Below are 20,486 nucleotides of genomic sequence, written 5' to 3' on the forward strand. Positions count from 1 at the left end.
ACCCCCTGCCTTATATAGTTTTAGTATGTGGCAGGAACCCTTTGTTTCAAAAGTTGGTTCCCAGACCAGTTTGTGGAAAGATATTGACATCACAAGATGGAGTCCAGAAATATATGGTCTGATCACATGCCCTTGCAGTATTATAGCAGCCGTTGCTTACAGGCTGGTCAAAATTCCCACAGGAAGGTTAGCTATTCCACAGTCCATTGTCTTTGCTGATGGGCCATCAGCCCCATCTGGCTTCTTCATTGTTGTACCTGAAAAGCTGGTGATGGATTTTTTCCAGAGTAAGCCCATTTGAAATACAGATCCCTAGTCAATATTCATAACTTCAGATACAAAAATGTTACATGCATACAAATAGGATAATCATATCCAGCAAATCATAACTTTTCCAATGACACCTCATGTGACCCATCTTGTACAAAATGCATCATAATTATGCCATAATTACATCATAATATCACTATGAAGAGTATGGAGTGCAGTGTCACAGTCACCACCATGCTTTCCTTTGCGGTCCTATAGAGAAGGCATTCTGCTTTAATTTCCACTGGAACACTGCATTCCAATACAAAAAATTCTGAATCAATTAAATTCCCAAACATCCTGACCACCATATACATTCTTTTCAGGCAATGCTGCCCACTTTTGAGGCTTCCCTGGACCTGCATGGCTCCTCTCATCCAAGTGATGTTGCAGCAGCTTTCTGCCACAGCAGTCCTTTGCAAGGATTCACACCTCGCAGCCTGTGTAGAAAAACAGACACCCAGAAAACCCCCCCTTGTGATATTCTATACCTTGGGGAAGCGTCTTGTAACCCCCATATTCCTCATCTGTATATAATTGTGATATTGCATATAAAGCATGCCATGTGAGGTATCAGAGGAAAGGTTATGATCAGCTGAAAGTCACTGTTTTATCTAGATATGTATATCTTTAGTGCATATGAGGTTATGAGATTGCGATGTATAGTTGTCACTAAAAATGCTGTAAGTTGAGGAATCAGCCAAATATTAGCTCTCCAGAGACAACAGCAAGGCAAGTAACCAATGCTTCAGTGGGGTGTCAAACAACCATCAACAGCCATTGTCCAGCAAAGGAGCTACAATTCAATCACTCATCTGCATGAGGCCACACCAAGGGAATTGCTCAACCTTGCCTGGGGACTCAGCAATGCCCCCAGACATGCGTGGACTTGTGTTCTCCAAGCACATGGGACTGAGGGTATAAAACAAAAGACAGGGTGCCCATGCTCTGTTTTTCTCCTCCCCTGTCTATGCTGCAAGCAACACGGACACTGAGAAGACTTAAGACTCCAACAGAGGAGACTGGCCCAGATTTCAAGGGTGAAATCTGTGCCTATGAACTGCAATATCCATGGGGCGTGAGAAAAACTGCTTAATCTAGATGTTGCAGTCTAATAGGGTTGAGAATTTAGACTGCATGCTTATACTTTCTTTTCTTTTGGTAACTCACTCTGACTTTTTGCCTGTCACTTATAATCACTTAAAATCTATCTTTTGTAGTCAATACATTTGTTTTACTGTTTATCTTTACCAGTGAGTTTGCCTGAAGTGTTTTGGTAATCTGCACAGGTTTGCAAAGGCTAATGTATATCCACTTTCCATTGATGAAGTGAGGAACCAATTAATAAATTTGCACTGCTTGTCTTGAGCAGTGCAAGATGGTATATTCCTGAGATATAGTGCTGGGAGCTGCAGGGATTGGGTTCTGGTGCCTTTCTCTGTGTGATTCATGAGTGGCTCTGGGAGCATTCATGCAATCTAGCTGGGTGTGGGTCTCCACATGCGGTTGTGCTGAATGACAACAGCACCTGGAGGGTTTGCTGCTGGTCACTAGCAAGGCATTGTGGGAGACAGCCCAGGCTGGAGAGAGTTCAGGGGGCACAGTGATCCCACAGTCCCAGGCTGCACACCAGGGATCCTGTCACACCCCTAAACATCAGATTTAATTCCAACCCCATTTCTCATCTTGGAGGACCTTAAATTTGTGGTTTTACCTAAATCATATTCTTTTGTGGGAAAAGGTATTTTTCAACTGCATTTTCCAATTTTTTAGATGGGAAAATTCAAAACAAAATGTTTTATTTTGAATAAACATTCTGAAATGTAGAGAATATTGATATTTTGAAATGCAATGTTTCATATTGAATCAACACTTCAAAACAAAACATCATTTTTTGGAAAATATTGAAATTTTTCAATATTTTGCCCATTTTGTGATGAAAACAAATGTACAAATAACAGAATCCACTGTGGGACAGAAATTCCATTTTCCAAACAGTTTAACCCCTTGCCTTTAGGCATGTGCTTAGCAGCTAATTCCTTGCGGGGAGTTTTCCATTTTTCTGTCCCCTTTCTGTGGCTTTCTCCTTGAGTGTGTGTGGGGGGGGGGGGAGGAGGGGTTGGAGGGGTGGGGTGCAGTGGGGAGGGGGTAATGTGGACCAGAGGTTAGTTCATTATGGTTAGAATTCATCTGCTTTGGGGTTTGATCCTAAAAACTTTAGACCACCCACAATTCCTTACTTCAGTGGAAGTTTTGGGTGCTCAGTTCTTTTCAGGTTCAGTCTTTTTAAAAGAAGAGAGGAATATATCACCTAAATATGGGCTTTATCCTTCACTCACTTTACACATGCAAGTTACTCCACTCATGTGAGTAATCCCATTGAAGTCTGGGACTATGTGAATAAAGTTGCATGGTTACGTGTTTGCAGGACTGAATTCTATATGCAAATTTAAAATGCAAATTTGTAATTGAGAAATGAGAAGAGCATTACATTTATTTATAATGTAGCAGTGTTTATATTTATTTTTACTTTTAATAATATCTGTGTTCTTTGAATATTTATTGCAATTGAATGTGTGTAGGTGTGGGATGACAAAACATTTAATAAAAATATTGAAATATTTAAAAAAAAAGGTCTTGTGGCTCAATTCCATGGGAGTCAAGAAATTATTTACTACTGAATACAATGAACTAGTGGCTCTTTGAGAGGAGCATTTAGAATAAATGAAGCAGTTATTTGATGTGAAGCATCCAGTTTACAAACACACACAATGAAACAAAAATAGTAGCAGCATAATTATGAAACAAAACAGAAATTGTTTTTATTAGAAGGTGATTGTTTCTACCCAAGCAATTGTGGGTGCTCAGTCCAAATTAGTCCCCATGTGGAGTTAACATTATTTAGAATAGAAGCAATATGTTCCTTGAAGTGCAATATGGAATCAGACAACATTCTCAAGTATTACAACAAAACAAAAACAAAACCCCAAACCATAACTTTTTATTAGAAATAAACACAAATTTAAAAATTTGAGATATTGATTTTGAAACATAGTCTACTCTCTGCCTCATTCAGCAATAATATGTGCTTGTTAAGCAACAAAAGACATATGAAAAAATCTCTCTTAAAGACTTCATTCTGATAATAGACTCTTAACACTACAGATTGTAACCATACCATCAGCATATTATCAAAATAAAAGTATTCAAAACATTATTAATGTGCAACAAAAATAACAATCAGAACTTTCTAACATAGTCACATTTCTTTAGTGGTGATTATTAGTGATGCTCTGGAGGTACTATTGCAGAACTAATGTGTTAATTTTGAAAGGTTCATTTACTAAATATTCTGAGTGTTTTCTCTTATTCTTTTCATTAGAGTTGTATTTGTATCTAAGCTCCTGTTTATTTTAAGAAATTTATTAAAATAGCAAGATCCTGAGAACAAATCAAGGGTAAAGAGCAAAAATGGCAATTCAATCCCAGCAGAAAGCCCAAACCTGCACATGTGAAAAATCTTGGGGCTTATTTCTACTGCCCCTCTGCCAAATAGTTGCAGATGTTGAGACCTTGAAGACTCATTTCACACTGAAAAAGCGTGAAGTGAAGTTTAAATGTTTTTTTAGTGCAGCTTGTTTGGTTATACTATTTACACCAGTCCTTGAACATAAGTGGTCATAAATGGCATGTAGGAAATCTCATATTTCAGGAATCTTAGCCCAAAAACTAAAGCCTCATTTCCAGAGCAATTCTCACTTTATTTGAAGAAATTAAAGCAGAGAACAAATTGATTTGCTGTTTGCAACTGTTTTCCTCAAAAAATCTACATCCGAGAATCTGACAAGAATACAGCATTTCTTCAAACACAGTACACTGCTTGCATATGAAGAAAAAGAACTTGTATGTCTATGTTATAACTGGTAAACCTCACCATAACACTACTTGGTGCTAGCAATATCCTTTGTGTGTGATAAACGTTGAGCTTGCTCCATATCCTGGAACAGATGGGAGTTACTCATATTCTGTGTGGAGAGAATTGGTTCCCTGAAACTGAAAAAGCCAGCTCTGCAAACGCATATCTAGCCATGGGAGGACTCTGACAGGGTGCCCATCCTGCATGTGGCACTATTTGCCATGCTTAGCTATGGAGCTCTGCTGGGTATTCTGAGTGAGAAAAGAAGAAGTAGTGGAGAAAAGAAGTTGCCATTACCATGTGAGAGGAGAGAGAGGTAATCCCTGGCTCCTAATTTTTCTGCAGCTTTTCTCAGACAGGGGCTAAACCAGGTTTGGGAGCAAAGATACGTCCTGCCAGAGTATCCTAGCCATGCTCATAGTGAGCATTACCCTTTTTTTCCCTGATTGTTTCAATGTGTTCTTGAAAATGAAGGAGTACTAGCCCTGGATAAAGGCCAGATTCCATTCTCATTCCTTGTATTGAACTCCAATTGACATTAAGTGGAAATCTATGCACAGAATTTGTATAGAAAATTGCTCAACAAATGAAGGTCAAGCTTGCAAGCAGAGCTTTGTCAATGCATTTCAATCCTGATCTACAACTCCAATTGTGCCTTCAGCCCTGGGCTTTTGCTGAGCAGAAACTGCCAGCCATAAAACAACCTGCTACATTTCATAGTGGTTCTGCAATGTGAACAAATATCATGTAGAGACAGAATGCAATCTCTACTTCTGTCTTAGAGAAATGTGGGTGTCACAAGGTGAAAGTTGAGTTAACCCTTCCCTTTTCCCCTATCCTGCACTTGACACATTATTCAAACATTAACACAGACATTACAGCTGCCAATTCTTCATCAAGAACTCATTTTATATGAGATTACAGATTGTTATTCAACTAATGCTAAAAAAGCTTATCTATGAAACATTTAAATAATATTCAAATACTGCCACTGAAGGAGACTGAACAATAAACTTTTCTTATACAACTAGTGAAGGAAAGGTCAAAAGAAATGTCCTCGGAAATAAATAGTCCCTAAATTAAACAAATCTTTTTCAGAAATATTAAATCTAGAAGAGAAGCTTCAATGTTATCCTTATATTATAGTCTTAATAGGCCTGGATAACACATAGTATTTGCAAAGGTATGTGACAGGATCTTGTAAATTTCAGTGGATGCATTGGTACACAAACAAGGATTTCTAAACTTTAGTACTGGCATAGCCCATAGAACATCTGATATCAATGTAAAAAACTAGTACATTTTTTTCAAATGATCCTTAATTCTTTGGTTTATACACAAGATAAAAAGCTTAATGGTTCAGTGAGGTTCTTCCTCTCCCCCATCACTGTTTCAGGAAGATACTGAAATCCCTCTCTAATGACCACATTTGAAACATTTGGTCTGATAGAGCTACTTCATCTATGGAAAGGAATAACTCTCCTGGATAGGTATTAATGGGCCGGTAGCCTCAAACCTTATATTCTTATAGAAGAAGTAAGAACTTGCTTTTGATGAATTTTTATCTTGTCGTTGGCCTAGTTATTAAGCCTTTGGGTAATTTAAAGGCTCTTTAGGAACTGCAAATGCTGTGTTTGGGTGAGGAAAGCCATACATCTCCTACAGTCAAGGGAACTGGATGGCTTAGCAGATTGGTAATGGTATTCAATTCTATGCCACATCAAAAGTCACTTCTATCTGATGGCTGTTTGGTCTTCTATGAAATGAATTGATGATTTCAGGTCCAGTGAATTATAGATAGGTGTCATTATTATATTTGGCGCTAATTGGCATCTGTGTTGGAATTCTTAGCAGACTAAAACTCACCTTTTACAGGTGGCCCCTCCAGGTCTGCATGGGCCTGGGAACCCTGGAGAGTGGGCCTGGGGAAGCTTGCATGGATGCTGGCTCTGTTGTAGCCCCAAATAGGGCTTACGTGGGTCCTTTGCCTAAGTGCTGCCTGTCTGCACAGGGGTGAATTGAGGACCATTGTCAATTTGGCACTTTTCAAAAGCATTAAGCATTACTGTAAAAGAAGATGAAGGAAAATTTCTAAAAACCGTACAATGCGTAAGATATAAGAGATTTTTGAAGCTAGTCAGCTCTTATTGATGTAGTGTATTTTCTTGAGCAATGTTTATTGTCTGGTATAAGCCTACTTCGTCTTACAGTGAGACAAGAGAAGAACACTCTGAGCATGAGTTAGGCACCATTTTGGTGCCACAGAACCCCAAGTGAAATTCCAATTTATTTTTATATCAACATCACCAGAATCTATCCACTCAAAAAAATGTGGCTTCATCTTTAAAATGAAGATGAAAATCTTTCAATGAGTTGAAATTAATAAATTGAGATGCATTGCAAGCATACATTGCAAACAATTATTTTTAACGTTCAATAAACTATAATGAGAGCTTCAGCTACGCCAGACTCCATCTGAGAGTAGCTGAGAAAGAGTCACTAACATACAGTTAGTAACTAATCCTTCAATCTTTCTACTGCATTCCAAATTAAATAAATTACAATCTGGAAGTGCAATTTCATTATCCAAGATTCTAAAATACAGCCAAGATTCAGAGTTACTTAATACATGGTGAGAATTTTGATTAACCTATGTTCAGACCTGATTAAAACTGCCAGATATGTCAAGAAACAATCTTTAAGCCTCTAACATTAGGAAGTATGATGATATGAATCAACATATCTATGTACCATAATATCCATGTAGAATAATGGCACCAAGATTAATTTCAGCCTTCCCCTGGTATCAATAGCCATAAGTATATTCTCAGAATTCCAAATGCTTTTACCAATACTTTTAGTTATACAGATTGTAATGAAGGCTAGATTTAAATTTTGACAAAACCTTAAAGCCTGTTTTAAGCCTAACTCTGGATGTAGTAAGAAGAGATGTAGAAAGTTTTCAATGGAGTGCCAGTGATAAAATAGCCAACTAATAAAACTAAACTAATAACAAAATCTATTGGTGAAACGTAAACAAAGAACAAAAGCCCAAGCTACACTAAACACAATCCATCAATTACTTCACAAACTCAACATTGTAGCAGGATCCAAAACCTCCCCTTCCAGACAAGTTCTCAAACATCAACAAATCTTTAGTAATCTAAACACAGAGAACTTGGCAAATTTACAATTTTATTTTGTTTGTTTTAAATCACAGCCTGCCCTGCAGACAATATTATACCTGGAGACTAGCTCTGTATTGATTATATAATACTCTTTCCAATATATCCTTCCAAAGACCTTTTCCAGCAGGCCTCCTCTTTATTGATTTAATGATCCTTGCTGCATCTGCTGCCATGCTACCTTGAAATATCTTTCCCCCATCTCAGGAGCCAAGAGGAGATGGATTTGGGCAGTGCTTGGATAGGAGATGCCCAGAAACACCTCGATGTTGAAGAAAGGGCATCTAAGGATTCAGTAAATATCAGACTTTTTTTTTTTTTTTTTTTTTTTGGAGTCATGACTGAAGCAATGCAGCAGCATGATAATAAAGCACAGTAGTGTTAATGGGTCGTCCATCAAATGAGATGTAACCACCTGGTAATTAAAGATCCTATGGCTTTTTCTCAGGAGTAATTATGTTATCTTTAGCATTCTGGCCAAATTCAATTTTTGGTAGTGACACCCCAATGATCTACAATTCTATATGTACTTTCTTCCTGTAAAGCAGGCAGAGGGAGGATGACTTTTCTTCTCCCATTAGGTGCTGCTGCTGATCCATCTACTGGTAGGAAGGCTCACTGGCCCTGAAACCGCTCAGCTAGGCTCCATCTCCTCCTGCTGTACCCACTTCAGATTCACCTCTCTGGCAAGTTCTTGCATTACTAGCCAGTGAAGTGATGGGAAGAGAGGCAGCCATGGGACTATTGTGCTCCCTCCCCCAAGCTGGAAAAAGGACAGGAAGGTGAAGTTCTCCCTCATATTTTAGAAGAAGATAAAGAATAGTGGTTGCCCTGATCGTTCCCCCATAACTGCCCCTTTTCTCACCACTTTGTTGGCTGGTGAGATGAGGCTTAGTTGGGCTTTTACTACCAAAAAAGGAATTTGGCCAGAATACTAGATTTAACATTACTCAAGTAAAATGCCATGAGATCTTTAATTACAGGTGGTCTGGTCCTTAGTCTTGCATCCAATTTGAAAGACAGCCTATCAACACCACAGTGCATCTTAGCATCATGCCAGGGCATGCCTTCTACAGCGATTCAAAGGGAATGCAACTATCTATTGAATACACTCAATAGCTCCCTGTTTTCTCTAGCTGGGCAGAGGAAGAAAGAGACTCCATGCCACCAGCTCCAAAGGAACAAGAGGATGGAGCTCTCCTGTCATCCCCCAGCTCCTCCTCCACTCCAGGATGGAAGATCCCAGAGGAAACAAAATGGCTGTCTGCTCCCTCTCCCTTTCTGAAACAAAATAGCAGGCCTGGAGGAGAGAAGTTAGTGGAGGTAAAAGCCAGACAGCAATGGATGGTGAAGAATGGAGGGAATAGAGGAGGGAGGAGAATGTAGAAGAGGGATAGAGGTGAGATTTAAATGGCGGAAGGGGCGGGGGAAGAATTAATCCTAGCAGACACTGAAAATATGAGGAAAAAAACAGAGACAGAGGGAAAGGAAAAAATGCAATGATTCAAGAAAAAAAAGGAAGAAACACAAGTTTAAGAGACAGCAATTAAAAGGAAAATGTTGTGTTGAAATTCCATTGCCAAAATACTGTAAGAAAATACAAATGATCTGGTTTGAAGTGGAACATGACCACAAGACCTAATCAGTCTTAGAGGTAGGAGAGAAGCTATGTTGGAGCTGGCTGGTTTTGGTGACTGGTAATGTTTACTGATATTTTAATAAAATATAACTTGCCTCTGGTAAATTACAGTTTAATAGTAAATAATGTCATTTTGTTTTATTTTGCTGTGGGCTTTTCTTTTTAAAGAAATTCTTTCTTTTGAACTAACTTGGTTCTCAGCACTTCTGCAAAATCAGGCCACTAGTTTACGTGCCTAAATATGAATTTTACAGCCTAACTTCTGGTACTCACTTTTGAAAATCTTGCTGAATCTTGAAAATATTTTCTCAGACAATCCTATGTACAGCTGACTTGATTTAATTCCACACTTTCCAAGTCAGGTCTACAGTTGTGTGATCTGAAGAGCAGCAAAACAACAATAGATATGCCACTTCTCACAGGTAACAGAAGAGAATGCAAAAACTAAATGACTATAACATTGTGATCAGAAGATCAACCTAAGTTTAAGCTTGGGGATTTTAAGTCAAAGAAGGTAATAATACTTGATCTAAAATGGGTAATAATTTTACATAGAAATATTGCAGCAAAAATTATTTATCATTTAACTTTCTGCTTTCCTTCATATAAACTTAGATTTTGCAAGAGAAAAATCTATCTGAATTGCCAAAAATTAGGGATGTTCTCAATTTTCACCCCACGCTCAAAGAATCTCTTTTTAACCTTGAAAAGTTTGGTTCACTGTTTTCTGTTTTCACTTAATTTTAAGCACCTCAGTATTCCTGAACTATGGCCAGGAAAAAGTGGCATAATGAAATATCATTACTTGTGCGGCTGTGTTTGCAATGCCCAGTGCAGCCTAGAAAGAGGAAACACAAGTAATCAAGACAGCCTCTTCTCATTAGAAGTACAGCTCAATTTTGCAAACCTAAGAGTGTGAGATACCTTACTTAGGCTCCCGTTCTGCAAATGGATCTACGTAAGAAGAATCTTGTGTGACTTCTGCCATTGACTACAAAGGTGGGTTGGATTCAATTCCAGTCGTGGGTCAGTATCCAAAATTTGCGTGCGCTTAATCTGAACTAAAACCAAACTCCAAACCTACTGCAGTTCATCCATAACTGCAAAACAATATGCTATCGTGGTGCACTAGCCAAAATTTATTTCTCCATCCATCTTTCTCTCTCTAGCACATTCTTTGTGAAACTGATGAAAAGTCAAAGTTTGATGAACTATGCATGAGACTTTTCAAACTGCTCAAGGGGAGAGGCTTATTTAAAGTAGTCTGCATCCCTCAAATGGCTTTTTGCCAAATACTGTCATTTCACAGCCCAGCTGAGCTTCGTCCTGAGTTGCTCAGCTAGTGGCATTTGCACTTTCCCGCATGTCATAGCTGTTGACTAGAGCACTAAACCATTAACAGTATGTGTTTAAAATCTTACTGTTGAAAACCTTTTGTTGAGAAGCAATGTGTATCCAGTCTATGATTTTAATTGTAGACTGTGCCCTCAAAACTCTTCAGTAAATATTTACTTAGTAAAATACTTTGGGGAGCATATAAACAGCACTACAGCATCAGAACAGTATTTGCATTTAATTAGCAAAGTATCAGATAAAAGAATGGAAGATTTCTTGTTAAATTTGTGTTGTTGCTTTCAACCTCTCTGGAGTACTGAGGAAATGTTGTTCAATGTAATCTCCATTGTTATCCTATAAAATACTATGGACCTTATCATAATTAATATGTATCCAGAGATTTGGTATGTGAATTTAACATGCTTTGAATATGCAATAACCTAAATAAACAACAATGTTGTGGTAGTTAAAATTGCTTGAATGTGAAGTAGTCAGACAGGAAAAAAAACGGGCAGTGTTTGTAAAAAAGTTTTAAGTGTCTTGTTAATATTATTTATAATAATCAAATAAATAGGGTAATTTAAAAAATGGTAAATGGGAAAAAGGGCCCAGTTGTGTTTGCACTACATGATTAAAGGTAATAAATAGTGTGAACATGGCTCACTGAAAAAAAAGTAGTGTTTTATTTGTGTCAATTGGCTTTTGCTTTAATAAATGATGATCTATAAACAATGAACACATTCATATTTACATAAAGCTTCCACTCCAATTTTTCCATCTGGGGCTCCAAATTAAATCTGGAAGCCATTCTGAACTGTTAAATGTAATTGGTGGTAGACATGTTCTTCCAGATTAGCCTGAGGAGGAGTCACACTTCCTTGGGGCACAGTTAAAACAAATACCCATGTATAAAAGAACACAAAAACATTATTATTATCAGCTTGATAGAGAGCCTGTTTGACTATTAAGCAAAGAAAGTTCAATGTGCATGTGTGAAGGATGTTTTCAGGGCCAGGAAAATATAAGCAAATTACTATGGTTTGGAAACAGCACTATTTCTCTATAAAATGGCCCTAATAAATATATTCTGGAGGATTTGTGAAAGCTCCTGATTACAAATGGATACAAGTGTACAGAGTCTTCCAATTCTAAGACATGTTGAAGGAGAAGAGAGCTTAATAGTACACGAGGCAGGCCACATCAGCATTATAACCACATCACACACCCAGAGGCATTGGCAACCTTGGAGCTGCAGCTGACTGAAGAGCCTGCCAAGCAGCCAGCAGCTGCTGCTACTGCTGGAGAAAATGTTTTTTTACAGCTGAGCAGCTGGGGCCTGTGACTGCTGTGCAAAGGGAAGAAATATCAGTTTGAGATGGTGATGGAAATGGTATTGCATCCTGAGCATTAAAAACAGTTAAAAACTTCCATAAACATTTCTAAAATCCAACTTTTAGAAAAGGACTTAAAAACATAAGAACAGCCATACTGGGACAGACCAATGGTCCATCTAGCCCAGTATCCTGTCTTCTGACAATGGCCAGTGCCAGATGCTTCAGAGGGAGTGAACAGAACAGGGCAGCTCTTGAGTCATCCATCTCCTGTCATCCTGTCCCAGCTTCTGGCAGTCAGAGATTTAGGGACACCCAGAACAGGGGGTTGCATCCGTGACCATCTTGACTAACAGCCATTCATGGATAAGTTCATGGAGGATAAATCTAATTATTTTTTTATCCCAGTTATACTTTTGTCCATCACATATGTTTTGTCCATCACACTAGTTCCCTTGGCAACTAGTTCCACAGATTGATTGAGCATTGTGTGAAGAAGTGCTTACTGATGTTTCTTTTAAACCTGCTATCTATTAATTTCATTGGGTGACCCCTGGTTCTTGTGTTATGTGAAGGGGTAAATAACACTTCCTTATTCACTTTCTCCACACCATTTATGACTGTATAGACCTCTATCATATTCACCCTTAGTTGTCTCTTTTCTAAACTGACCAGTCTCCAGTCTTTCTAATCTCTCCTCAAATAGAAGCTGTTCCATACCCCTAATAATTTTTGTTGCCCTTCTCTGTATTTTTCCCAATTCTAAGGTATCATTTTTGAAATGGGACGACCAGAACTGCACACGGTATTCAAGATTTGGTCAAATCATGGATTTATATAGTGACATTCTGATATTATCTATCCTTTTCCTAATGATTCCTAACATTTTGTTAGCTTTTTTGACTGCCACTGAACACAGAGTATTTTTAAGAAAATTAACCACAATGACTCCAAGATCTTTCTTGAGTGGTATCAGCTAATTTAGACCCCATCATTGTGTACATATAGTTGGGATTATGTTTTCCAGCACACATTACTTTTCATTTATGAGCACTGATAGAGTGCAGACTGATATAGGCGATAAGAGAAATAGGATGTTTTTTGTAATAAAAATGTGAAAGATATTAAAATATTTGAGCTTTTTCTTCTTATTCTCATTGCTAGAGACTGTCAGGAAGTTCATTCATATTGCCCACCAGGCTGTTTGATTATGATGTGTTTGTAGAAACTGAGGAACCTAAAACAGTGTTAAACCTCTGCTAAGGGGTATACAAACCCTACACTGGAGAGCAGGGGGTTAAGGAACAGTTGTGGGCCCTGGCAGCCCTGCCCAGCCCCACCTGCGCAGCCTGCAAAAGCTGGAGCCAGGGCTATAAAACAGGGAGCAAAGCAGTTTAGAGACAGCTAGTGGAAGGGAGCAGGTGGTTGCTCTGAGGAGAAAGTACTGCCTGGGACTTGACAAAGACTTGTGCAAATCCACAAAGGAGAAGCACGGGACTGAGTGTGCAGGTCAGAGATTTGATTGAAATCATTTACTCTGGGAAGCTGAAGGAGACTGGGGTAGGAAATGGTCTGGGGGGCAGTGGGTTAGCACCCCAAAGTATTGGGTGTAGCTGCCCACTAGTGGGCCCTGGAGCAGAGCCCAGATAAGGTGGGCCTAGGCTCCCCTACCCATCCTAGGAGTACACTACAATAACAAGAGTCTTCATCTTCACTGAGAGTCCAGCTGGAAGAGACTGACTGTTTAAGGATCCAGCCCTTAAAGACCCTGTGCTAAAGAGGAGGACAGGAAGCCATCAAGGTGAAGCTCTACAGGACAGGACTCTGCTTCAATGGGTAAACATCCTGCCAACTATCCCCTGACCACTAGGCAGCACAGCTGGTAGATATATACCTTCTACAACCTCATTATTTTAACAGTAAATCAAAGATGAATCCAGGATCTGTGTTAAAGCTATAAAATCAAACAAAATCATTCTTTGACCAATAATTTTAAAAAGGGTCTAAAATTAGGCCCCTAAACCCATATTTACTTGGTTACATAAGTGATCTGAGTTTCAAAATTGCTGTGCTCTGAGTAGCTCCCATTGAACTCAAAAATAGCTGAGCACTTCAGAAGATCAGACAACTTATTTAGACTCCTAAATGTAGGCTTAAAAGCCTATCTTTAGGCTCTTGTTTTTATATGCTTTCTACTCATGGCTGTAAGGTGCTGCTGTACTCAAGAAATGGCTGTGTCAAAATGCTATCTTCTTACTCAAAAGATCTGGCCTGTGTAAGTACTGTGATAGACCCAGGCCAGTTGGGTACAGCAGAGGAGTAGAAGGCAGAGGAGTAGAAGGTAGATATACTGGCCACTGCATAAGCAGTTTTCTGTTCCCTGACTGACCAGAGCAGGGGCTGCTCTAGGCTAGGGTGGACATATGACTCCCATTAGCCTGCAAAGAGTCAGGTGAGGCCGTTAAGCTAATATGAACACCTGACTCTAATTAAGGCCACTCTGATACTATAAAAGGGCTCACGCGGTCAGGCTGAGGAGAGCCAGGGAGCCAGAGGAGAGGAAGTGCAGCTGAAAGGCTGGATAATGAAGACACCCTCAAGCCATTGGAAGGGAACCCTAAGGTAAGGGTGAAGAAGAGAGATGGGGGAGAGCTGTGGGGAAGTGGGCCAGCGAAATGTTGTGTGACAGACCCAGACCAGTGGGGTACAGGAGTCTAGTAGAAGGCAAATATACTGGTCACTGGATGAGTAGTTTTCTGTTCCCTGAGTGACCAGACCTATTGGGATCCAGGAAGTGGGCGGGCAAAGCCCGCCCACTGCTAAAGGATCCTCCCCAGCCTAAGGGGGGGGTCCACAGGACCTGGAGACCAAAAAATTACAGGGGACAACTAATAAAAGAACAGGGACAGGAGTGAGGTCAAAGGGTCAAACGAAGCGAACCAGACGGGGACACCGAGCAGAGAACCCCGGACAGCGCCCACAGCTCCTCGAAGGCGTCAAGGGAGCCAGTGGATGCCGCCCAGAGGAACTCTGCCCGGATACGTGAAAGAACGGAGGACCTGAAATACACCCCACAGTCACAGGAAACTCCATCGGTCAACCTCCTCACTCTGGTTTTATAGATGGCCAGTTTTGCTAGGGCCAGAAGGAGGTTGACCAGGAGGTCCCGCGACTTTGTGGGGCGATGGATAGGGAGTGCATAAATAAAAAGGTGAGGGGAAAAGTGCAACCAAAATCTTAACAAAATATCCGTGAGGAGCCGGAATAGGGGCTGCAGCCTGGCGCACTCCAGGTAAACATGCGCCAGGGTCTCCCTCACGCCGCAAAAGGGGCAGGTGTCTGGGATAGGGGTAAACCGCGCCAAGTACACGCCCGTGCTCACGGCTCCATGAAGGAGTCGCCAACTGATGTCCCCGGTGGGCTTTGGGATCAGAGCAGAATAAAGGCTGGCCCACCGGGGCTCCTCACCCTCCAGAGGTGGCAGAAGGTCCCGCCACTTCGTATCGGGGTGGGACGCGAGGGTGAGGACATGAAGAACATGGAGCACGAGCGTGTATAGATGTTTCCTTGGCGCGGTCCGGAACAGAACCGGCTGCAGATGGTGCAGCCGGCTCATGGCGAATGGACGGGGAGGGGGCCGGTTGGGTCCATGGGGCAGGGGACCGATAAAGTCTGGAGGGCTCGGAGTAGAGGGTGGGCGGGACGTGCCCTCTCGCAGGACCCGGTCGAGATAGTCCCGAGCAGCGGGCGGCAAAGCAGCCCTCACCTCCTGAAGTACGCGCCGGGGAGTACAAGGTCTGGAGAGCCCCATGCGCTGAGCGAGCGTCAGGGGATCCAGCCAGTCTCCCCGGTCGTAGTCCAGGAGGTCTCCGACTTTGGTGACTTCTGCTAGGACCAACCTCTGGCGCACCATGGGGGACTCCGCCACCTGCACACGAAGCTGGGGGTTGTATAGCAGGGGCTCCGCGAGGAGATCTGCCCCCACGGTGGCCGCCACAGACCTGGTCACTGAAAACAGTTTCCAGGTCCTGGTAGAAGACCGGCAGCTCGGAGAGGCCTCACGGAAGACCTCTCGGATGGAGACAAAGGAGCTGCCGGTCATATCTGAGCCCTCGGAAGCGGCGCAGGAAGGCGTGCGCCAATACGCTCCATGCCGGACTACCTGCACCATAAAGGAGCCTCTGCAGGGCCTGGAGGCGGAAGACGTGGATCTGAGCCTGCAGACACTTCAGGCCCTGCCCTCCCTCCTCCAGGGGTAGATGGAGAACCCCCGCAGAGACCCAGTGCAGTCCTGACCAAAAGAACTCCAGAATCAACGTCCGGAGGGTGGTCAGGAAGCCCGGGGCCGGGACCAGGGTGTTGAGCCGGCACCAGAGCATGGACAGGACTAGTTGATTGAGCACCAGTGCTCTCCCTCGAAGGGAGAGACACCGGAGTAGTCCTGTCCATTTCCGGAGCCGCTCCGACACTCTGCCCTCTAAACCTAGCCAGTTCTCCGGCGGAGACGGATGCGTGGCAGAAAGGTAAACGCCGAGATAGAGCAGCGGACCCGCGCTCCACCGGATGGCCTGAAGCGCGGGTGGGAGGGAGCTCGCCTGCCACCCGTCCCCTACCACCAGGCCAGAGCTCTTGACCCAATTAACCCGGGCGGAGGAGGCCGCCGAATAGATGGTCTGGCAAGCCTCCACCCGCACCAGGTCCCCCGGGTCCTGGACCACGAGGAGCACGTCGTCAGCGTACGCCGACAGGACCAGCCGCAGCTCCGGCTCCCGCAGCACCAACCCCGCCAACCTCCTACGGAGGAGACAGAGGAAGGGCTCGATCGCCAGAGCATACAGCTGGCCCGAGAGGGGGCACCCTTGACGTACTCCTCGCCCAAAGCTGACCGGTTCGGTCAGGGTCCAGTTGAGCCTGACCAAACACTCTGCGGAGGCGTACAGCACCTGGAGAAAACCCACAAACTGGGGCCTGAAGCCAAACGCTCGCAGAGTGCCCAGGAGATACCCGTGGTCCTCCCTGTCTAACGCCTTCTCCTGATCCAGGGACAGGAGGGCGAATGACAGACCATCCCTACACCCGAGTTCCAAGAGGTCCCGGACCAGATACAAGTGGTCGAAGATGGTGCGGCCCGGGACGGTGTAGGTCTGGTCTGGGTGGATCACGTCCACCAACACTGACCCTAGCCGCAGTGAGATGGCCTTTGCTACAATTTTATAGTCCGTGCTGAGGAGCGAGATGGGACGCCAATTCCGTAAATCGCGGAGGTCCCCCTTCTTCGGCAATAAGGTCAGCACGGCTCGCCTGCACGAAAGAGGGAGGACCCCGCCCTGCAAGGACTCGGCCCAGACGGTGACAAGGTCCGCGCCGAGGACGTCCCAAAACACGCGGTAGAACTCCACGGTCAGCCCGTCCATGCCTGGAGATTTATTGGTGGGCATGCGGCGGAGGGCTTCCGAGAACTCGGCCAGAGTGAGAGGCAGCTCCAGCCGGTCTCGGTCGCCCGCGCTGACCGTCGGGAGTTCATCCCAGAGCATTCTGCAAGCGTTAGGATCGGTCGGATCCGGGGAGAAAAGGCCTGCATAGAAGGCCGTGGCCCTCCTGCACATTTCCGCCGGATCCGTGAGGGGGGTGCCGTCCTCTGCTAGAAGGCAGGTGACGTGCTTTTTAGCCCCCGTCTTTTTCTCCAAGGCGTAGAAGAAGCGGGAACCGCGATCCATCTCCCGAAGGAGGCGGATGCGGGATCGAACAAAGGCACCTCGGGCCCGATGGTCCTCGAGGGTCCGCAGCTCTTCCCGCTTCTCCCGGCACGCTCCGCAGAGGGATGGATCACTGGGGCTGGCAGCCAGACGCCTCTCCAGCTCTAAGACCTCCCGTTCCAACTGCCCTATCACTGCATCCCTCCGTCGGCTGGCGCCCCGGGTGTAATCACGGCAGAAGAGCCGGGCGCGCACCTTCCCCAGGTCCCACCACCGTCGCGCCGAGGGAAAGGCACGCTGCTGCCCTCGCCAGGCTAGCCAGAACTCCCGGAAGGACATCACGAAGCCCACATCCTCCAACAAGCTATTATTAAAGTGCCAATAGGCCGGCCCCGGCCTCTCTGCGCAGAGAGAGGCTGTCACGGTGGCTAGATGGTGATCTGAAAAAGGGGCCGGCCGAATGCTGGAGGAGTGGGCCCAGGAAAGATGGAAGCGTGACATATAGATGCGGTCCAACCGGGAGTGGTACGACCGATTGACCTCCACCCGGACAAAAGTGAATGTCGAAACGTCATCCGGGTGGTGGTCGCGCCAGACGTCCACCAGGGAGTGATGTTCGACGATCTCCCGGAGGACGTCCGCGGTGGCCTGGTGCTGCTCGGTCCCCGAGCGGTCCCGTTCCTCAAGGGTGGCGTTAAAGTCCCCACCTAGGACCAGGCACTCGCGAGGATCCAAGGTGCCGAGGAAGGCGGACGCCTGCTGATAAAAACACAACCTCTCCGGGCCCAATGTCGGGGCGTAAACGTTGACGAGATTAACTACAAGCCCCTCCATGCGGACCCGGAGGTGCAGCAGGCGGCCCGGCACAGCCTCGGTGACCCCCAGCACCTCGGGCCGTAGGTCGGGGGAGAACAGGGTCGCCACTCCAGCCGTACGAACTGTGAGGTGGCTAAAATAGACCCTGTCCCCCCACTCCAGCCGCCAGCTAGCTTCAGCGGCCGGATCCTTATGGGTCTCCTGCAGGAAAATCACAGAGTACCCCCCCCTCCCGAAGGAAGGAGAGCACTTGCCTCCTGCGGAGACCCATCCTACAGCCCCGGGTGTTTAATGTTGCGAAGATGATCGGTGCTATGAGGAGGGCTGGGGGGGGATCCTCGCTAGCAAAGACACCCACGGCATCCGTCGGGCCGCGCAACAATCCATGACCTACCCCATAAGCGATTAAGGAGTCACGGAAGAGGCGGACCCGTTGGTAGGCCGCGGCGGCCTGCCTCCCGGTCCTCTTACCCTCCCCCATGAGGACCCTCGCGGCCCGGAGGATCTGATGGAAATCCCCCCATCGCTGGAATGCAAGCTGTACCTTGTTGCGGGAGCCACGGACGTCCTCAAGGAAGTCCCGTAGCTCCTCTCTCAGCGTATGGGGGGGTGGGGTTATTGATCTATGGCTATCCCCCAGCGGGGCCCCTGTCACAGCCCCGTGGCCCACCGAGATGGGCAAGCAGGGGGCAGACCCTCGACGTGGTGTCCGATGGGCTGGCGCCACGTGGCTCGCCTCAGACCCTGGCTCAATGGGGGGGCGGCGGAGGGAAAATAGCAGCCCCTGGTAGGTCGGGACAGAGAAAAACAAAGGCCGCTCCTTGGGGGTTATCCTCTGGGATATGGAAGGAGACAACCCCAGGGGCGGCAATAGCATCATGGGAAGTGGAGGGGACAGGGACGGTGACAAGGGCAGGGTCGGAGTCAGGAATAGGGACAGGGGAAGGGGCGATAATGGGATCGGGGGCCTCAGCAGCCAGGCCACTGGGTGGAGAGGGTGGCACCCCACAAAGGGGCTCAGGGATTTGCAGGGAGGGAGGTGGGCCCTTGGCGATGCCGGACTCGTGCTCCAAGGCAGATGGTAAGGCCACGGCATCCGTAGGTGGAGAATCAACGATGGGGCCCCCACCCGAAAAGGAGGTCGGCTGTCCCTCAGCCATGAGGGAGTCCCCTGGTGACTCGGGTCCCGGTTGCGTGGCACTGGCCGTCGCCTTAAGAGGCTCGGCGGCCGCTAGCAGGGTGCCATCTGCAGCTGGGATGGTAGAAGAGTCCAGGGGCTCCTCGGAGGCGGGAGTGGAAGCAGTGGGTAAGGGGATGGAATACGGGGAAAGAGGGCCGAGGCGAGGTCGCTCAGTTCGAGGCCCGCTGGCAGAGGGTCGTCCTCCCCCTGGGTAACCGGGGTCAGACCCAGGGCCTCGATCTTCTCATAAATGGAAGGGAGATCACCTTCCACCACCCCAGGGCTCTCCCCTCCTGCACCCGAAGCGACGCTCGCCTTGGTGCGTGCAGGGGCTTCAGATTGTAAGGGGGCGAGAGGGGCTCCATCAGGGGTTTCCATAGGAAGGGACACCAGAGGGGGGGTAGTGATTTCCTCCGATGCTGCCACGTCTTCCCTAGCCGGCAATGGTGGACAAAACCCACCCGGGGGCAAAGCGGAAGGCTCAGCATCGGTTCCCCCCTTCCCGGTCTTCCGGGGGGCTACCGCATCAGATGGAAGGAGCGGAGCTCGAGCCTTCTGCTTGCCCCGCTTCCCCTGTGCTAAGGACCAGCCCTCCATGGCATCATCTGGGGGCTGGCTAACAGGAGTTGGGTCAGGGAGCAAGAGCGAAGGCTTAGGGACTTGGGGAGGCAATGGTGGGGCAGCATGTAGGAGGGAGGATTCTCTCTGGGGCATGCCCTCTTCTATGCCCGGCGATATCCCTACCTCACCCTCCTCCACAGGCCCCGCCAGATCGCAGGCGGCAGAGGCGGGGCCTTCTCGCTCGTCTGGGCGCACTGGGGGAGATACCCCTTGGGCCCGAGCGGGAGCATTGGTGGACCGGAAAGGAGGAGGGGCGGCTTTGGGCGCCGGGCAGCTAGGGGCGCCAGCGATGACGGGGCCGGCGCCCTGCCGGGACTCGGGGGTCCCGGATGTCCCTCCGTGCCGGGCCAAAGGGCAGTCCCTCCGGACGTGTTCCATTGCCCGGCAGATGTAGCACCGGGCCTCCCCCGTTGAATAATGTACCCGGTAGCGGGCCCCCTGGTAGGGGACCAAGAAGG

This window comes from Chrysemys picta, chromosome 5 (genome assembly GCF_011386835.1).
Source record: "Chrysemys picta bellii isolate R12L10 chromosome 5, ASM1138683v2, whole genome shotgun sequence".
In the NCBI taxonomy this organism is placed as follows: domain Eukaryota; kingdom Metazoa; phylum Chordata; order Testudines; family Emydidae; genus Chrysemys; species Chrysemys picta.